The following is a 6,560-nucleotide window of genomic DNA, read 5'->3' as shown; positions in this document are numbered from 1 at the left end:
ACCTGGTTCAAAAACACAATTACTCCCTAGACCTACACTGCAAAAGGACAAAATCTTACCAAGTATTTTTAGTCTAGCTTCTACTGCAAATGTCTTAGTTCACTGGAAAAAAGACAAAACTAACTTACAAGTAACTTTTCATCCAGATAGGGGCTTGTTATAACACAGTAATTACTTAATATAGATGAAAAAACACAAGTCCCACTGGTAGATATTTTCTTTAACAAGACATTTTCCCATGTTTACGTGCCAGTGGATCTGGTGCTTTAGTTCTAGTTCCACTGGCAGATTATTTCAAAATCGTTACCTAGCAACGCTAGGCAAGCCCAGCCCGTCACCTGGCAACCCAGTTCTAGTTCCACTGCAGATTATTTCACTTTTTTCACAATCGTTACCTAGCAACGCTAGGCAAACCCAGCCCGTCACCTGGCAACCCAGTTCTAGTTCCACTGCAGATTATTTCACTTATCAAGCCTTTGCAAGTATTCAATCATTGGAGGCGGAATTGGAGTATTGAACTGCGCAACTGAAACTGTTCTCCTAAATTGTTTTTGCCGGTTTATTCATGGCTTCTACTTGATCGAGTCGAGCTAATTTGTCTGTGAACGTAACACACCTGGTTGGCATTTACAAGAGTTGGAAATAGCTAGCTTAGAAACCGACCCATACCTCCTCCCTCTTTACGTGTTGATCAAATTGCCACTTTCCCTGAAGTCACACCACATGATTTGTATCACTATGTCATAAACAGCATTTGTCATTACACCAGAGCAGCATGAAAAGGTACAAAAGACGAGATGCTAATCTGTTTTTTCCATACAAGCTAGGCTACATGACGGTGGGCATTGTTGCTAATAGTTACATGCGTACCTTCTCCATAATGCGATATTTGATATATTTCTAACCATACCTACTTATAAAGTATATGAATGTTAATCTTCTTACCTTATAAAAAGTGCTGAAAATTAGCGGTTACACCGAGGGCTGACAGTCACTATGATTGCTGCTATGTTTCCTCATTAAAAGTTGAACAATAAAAGGACAAATTTGGTTTTCACCCTTGTATGTGCAGCTGACCGCGACCATTTTTAAAGTTAAATTTACCAAATAAAAGCGATATTAGGCTCTACCAGATGTCCGCTTTTTGACAGGTTTACTGGAGCGAATTGGTTGTTTGATGTCCATCATGGCGGAGCGGGCCATGATGTTCTGAAACCGTGACGTCACGCGCAAAGGGTCAATAACAAAACTTTTTTCCAATGTATTAGTGAAATAATATGCCAATCGAACTAGAACTTTTAAATCAATATTAAGGAATTCCTGACTTAAAACAAGTTCTTATATCTTGATGAAAAGTTACTTGTAAGTATTAGGGATGTATTTTTCTACATTAGTGGAATATTGATAAAGTTTTGCGCACATTTGTAATGGAATCGCAGTTTCTGTGGTTAACTTGATTTGTCTAGAATGGCTTTGTAAACATTTCCAAACAGATTTCAGGGACTTTTGCTTCTCATCGTTCTTGAATTTCTTTACATCAGGGTATGTACGTTGCTTTTTTGAGAATTTTGAATCTAGTTCCTGTTGTCAGCAAATACAAATGACTGATTTTAAGATCTTGCAGAATCAAATTGAACCCAGTAGAATAAGCCCTACTGTAAATACTGTGTGCATAAACAAGGAATTTTACTTTGCTTTCAAGCTCACAGTTTGAAAAATGGGCAGATAATTCAAAACATTTTCACTTGGGAGTTTAAGTTTTGTTTTACAGTCGGATCAAATCATTTGTGAACAGTTTTTTTTATATTAAAATGTAGTTATTTGAAACATTTAATTCAGGGCTGCCCAACATACAGTTCGGGTGCCGTTTGTAGCCTTTTTTAATTATTTCATTAATAGCGGAGATTTACTGATTCAAAAAAATAAAAATGCAGACAAATCAGCATTAAAAGGGAAAACTTAAGCAACAACATAAATTATTCATCTCTTATTAACTACATTTCTTGCATTCATTTGAATTTCATGTTATATAGCATCACAAACGGCTAAAAAGGAGGGTTTAAATTACAAAACTTGGATCAAGTTCTTTTAGCCCAGAATACATCAAGCATAATTTACAGATTAGAGTACGTTTCATTTAAATATTGTCTAGTTTGTTTTAACAATAAAAAAGTTTGGACACCGCAAATTTAAAGGCAACACAAAAAAAAAAAGCAAAAGGAAGAAATACAAAAGGAGGGAAATATTTTTCACAGCACAAAGCCACAAAGATGTTTTATCAATCATAAATGATAGTTATGAGAAAGACAATTCAACATGGAATCAGAACTAAGCATTTAAAATTCTTGGAGAAAATCCCCAAACATGCCAGATGTTGTATAAATGATCCAATAACTACATTAAACGACAAGTAAACACAATATGGAAGAACTGCTGCAATCCTTTAACGTCTGAGTGAGAAAATAATCAGTTTGGTTATCTGAATAATACTTCACTTTCAGATGCAGAGAAAGTTCAGACTGTCGTTCTGATCCCCCATTCATCCTTTTGCAGCTGTAGTAATATAATGCAGCTTTGTCTGCACAACTCATTTATTTACCTGTCACACTCCGAGAAAGTCTCGCTTAAACAAAGGGAAGATAAAGAGTGATGAAATATGAGAGGTACAAGATGACAACCCATTTATTTAGTAATACATTCTGCAAACTAGAAATTTTATTCAAACTTCAATGGCTAAAAAAAATTAAAGAAAGGAAGGAAAAGAAGGAGAAAATTTAAGGAGAAGGGAGAAAAATGCATCTATTCACAAGCAAGGAATGCAATTTGTTCAATCGACAACACAAATAATACAATTTAGTTCAGGGAACAAAGCTTTTTTTTAAACATTTTTTTCTGTCATTCCTTTGGAGCTAGAACATAATACAAAATATACAGTTATTGAACTTTGTAAAATCACTCACAGAGGCCTCTGAGAAGCATTTGAATCAACACTGACAATATTTAACTACAGCACTCTAAAGCTATTCTTCTATGTGATCATAAATAGAGCAGGTACATTAATGTATGTATGCACACCTTGAATGCTTTACGAGGTTACCATGTTCAAAACACTTGCATTCGTTAAATGTATGACATCATTTGCATTGGAAATAAAAACAAGCCTCTGACGGGGATCAGATGTGGCGACATGGGCAGAAAGTTGTACCTCGTGACAGATTCAGTACCTTAAAAAATAAAGTAAAAACAAAAACTTTCCAATCTGTAAGCTGTAATGTCAGCAACAGTATTCATCCTCGTAGTGTTCTTTTTTATTTAATTTTATTTTTTTTATTTGGTGGAGGTGGAAGGGCAACAACTTTACACTGCAAAAACACAAAATGTCACCGAATATTTCTGCTTAGTTTCTAGTGCAAATACGAAACTAACTTAAACTTTTAAGCGAGATGTAAGAGCTTGTTTTAAGTTAATAATTATTTAATAATAATGAAAAAATACGACACTGCAAAAACACAAAATCTTATCAAGTATTTTTATTCAGTTTCTTCTGTCTTAGTACACTTTAAATAAAGACAAAACTAACTTTACAAGTGATTTTTCAGCAAGATAAGAGCTTCTTTCAACATTTAATTCCTTAATTAGGATTTTTATTTTAAAAAAGTAATAGTTCCATCGACAGATTATTTAACTTAAAACCTGAGAAAAATGAAACTATAACAGAAAAAGAAATTCACAAATGGAACTAGTACATTTTTTAAAAAAAATCAACATTAGGGAATTAAATGTTCAGACAAGCTCCTGTATCTTTTTGACAAATTAATTGTAACTTAGTTTTGTCTTATTTCAAGTGTACTAAGATATTTGCACTAAAAACTAGACAGAAATACTTAGTAAGAGTTTGTGTTTTTCCAGTGCAATACTTAATTCACTTTTAATGCTGGAAAAGTGTCGCCTTATAAGTGAAATAAGTACTTTTTTCTCATCAATATTGAGAAATTATTGACTGAAAACAAACTCCTACATATTGCTAAAAAGTTATTTGTAAATTAGTTTTGTCTTATTTCAAGTGAATTAAGTTATTTGACCTGGAAACTAAACCAAAAATACTTGCGAGATTTTGTGTTTTTGCAGTGTAGGAGGTGAAAGGGGACAACATGAGATTTGGGTAAGGCAAATCGGTGAGCTTATTCATGAGCTGAAAAAAGATCAGCGAAGTGAGGCTCGGGTCACCCAGCAAGGGGACGAAAAACCACCACTAAGGGTCACACAGTAAACGCCACGACACAGGTACATCGATATGTACATGAGGGGCGCGAGCATTTAAAATCTCTCTAGTCTGCTAGGTACTCCTCCATACAAGAATATACAGGATGCATTCCAGGCAACCAAAGGTAACTCTGTAAATAGCTTTATAATTTATTTTATACAATAACAAAATTAGATGATTAGACAGATGATCAGTGCATATGACTACTGTTATTTACTTAGTCGCACAACAATCAGCAACTTTCTGTGGATGTTGCTTTGGCACGCTGCAGCAGACAGCAATCCCTGCTGCAGAAAAGCGGCCCGCCCACTCAGCCGGGGATCGGAGGAGGCTTGATGACACGAAAAGAAGCCAAGAGGCATTAAAAATAATTCACACACTGCAAAAACATAAAATCTTAGCAAGTGTTTTTGTAGTTTCCAATGGAAGTATCTTAACACATCAGACAAAACTAACTTAAGAGTAACTTTTCAGCAAGACATAGGAGCTTGTTTTAAGTAAATAATTCCTTATTATTGGTGGGAAAAAATTCTAGTTCCACTGGCAGATTTAATTTATAACATGATAAAATGTCTTGTTTAAAGTTAAATAATCAGCCAGTGAAACTGGAGCTTTTTCCGCCAATAACAAGGAATCATTCACTTAAAACAAGTTAATATATCTTGCTGAAAAGTTATTTGTGAGCTGGTTTAAGTGTACTAAGATATTTGCACTAGAAAGTAGAGCAAAAAAATTCTTGCTAAGTTTTTGTGTTTTTGCAGTGTACGACCAGTTTTTCTTTTCTGCACTGCAAAAACACAAAATCTTGGTAAGATTTTGGGCAAATATCTTAGTACATTTAAACAAACTTACAAATAACTTTTCAGACAGATATATGAGCTTGTTTTAAGTCAATTGTTCCCTAATATGTATACATATTTTTGAGTACTATAAATTGTAACAGGACATTATTATTTCAAAGGTGAAAATAGTACTTTTCCATCAATATTAAGGAATAATTGACAAAATAAGCTCTTATATCCATCTGAAAAGTTACTTGTAAGTTAAGTTTAGGGTAATAAAATATTTGCACTAGAAACAGACCGAAATTACTTGGTGAAACTTTGTGTTTTTGCAGTGCGGCATCGGGGAGTCCCACATTGTTGTGGCTGATCTGCTGTGTTTTCTTTCCTCACGCTTCCTAAACAATTACATCATCGACTTAAAGCGAACGTTACACAGATTAGCAGGTCTAAAACTCAGGGAAGAGTTGGAGGGGTTTCTCTGTGGGCCAACGACGATGCTCATACACTGCAAAAACACAAAAACTCACCAAGTATTTCAGTCCATTTCTACTGCAAATATTCTAATACACTTAAACTGACTTGAAAGTAACTTTTTAGCTAAATTTATGAGCTTGTTTTAAGTCAATAATTCCTTAATATTGATGAAAAATTACAAGTTCTACTGGCAAATTATTTCACTTTTAACATTAAAATATCTTTTTATAAGTAAAATAATCTGTCAGCAGAGCTAGCAGTTTTTCCATCAGTATTAAGGAATTACTATCTTTCTAAAAAGTCACTTATAAGTTAGTTTTGTCTTATTAAAAGTGTGCTAATATATTGACACTAGAAACTAGTTCAGAAATACATGAGATTTTGTGTTTTTGCAGTGTAGTTAGCAGAAGCTACCTCATCCACTTTATTTTATTAAATCGAACCCTGAATTATGGCATTTCCCACTTTTAATTAGGTAATCGGGTTTTTAAAAAACAACAAAAAGGAACTAAAATGAGCTAAAAGTCGACCAAAACTACCAGTAAGATTATGAGGTATTTCAGTTCATCAGAAACTGTTTGGGATCATTCGTAGTTCATTTAAAAGAACGGCAAAAGGATGAATGGGCATAACACAAATCTTGGCTAAAAACAAAAATAAAATAAAAAATAAAGGTTGCATTAGTAACTTAATAAACTGTTTTTAAAAAAAGCAGGGCACTCCCTAAGTTTGATTTCTGTAAATTATACAAGCAAACATTTGTTCCTAATTATAAAATAAGTGATGCAGAAGTTGATACCTACCAGGTGTGAAGGCTGGCAGGTGTTAGGAGACATCTAGTGCGCTTAGATACAAGCAATGCAGAGCAAATCAAAAGAGCTGCTTGACCAAAAAAAAACCAACAAAATACACTTTTATATACAATAGATATCATCTTTGCTCAAACAACTATTTGAGCAAAGATATCAAACTATTTTACAGAATGTAGGTACAGTTCTTTACATTTTTGAAGGAGTTAAACACACTGGAGTTCAGCT

General features: G+C 33.9%; 1 protein-coding gene across 1 annotated transcript in view; it reads right to left on the bottom strand.

Annotated features, from left to right (window-relative positions):
• ppm1aa (protein phosphatase, Mg2+/Mn2+ dependent, 1Aa) overlaps positions 1-6,560 on the bottom strand; it is a 56,759-nt gene that overhangs the window by 32,967 nt on the left and 17,232 nt on the right. The gene's annotated exons all lie outside the window — the stretch shown is intronic.

Source organism: Xiphophorus couchianus, chromosome 19, assembly GCF_001444195.1.
Source record: "Xiphophorus couchianus chromosome 19, X_couchianus-1.0, whole genome shotgun sequence".
Lineage (NCBI taxonomy): Eukaryota > Metazoa > Chordata > Actinopteri > Cyprinodontiformes > Poeciliidae > Xiphophorus > Xiphophorus couchianus.
Note: the sequence above shows the minus strand (reverse complement) of the source record. Positions and strands in the feature narration are given on the sequence as shown.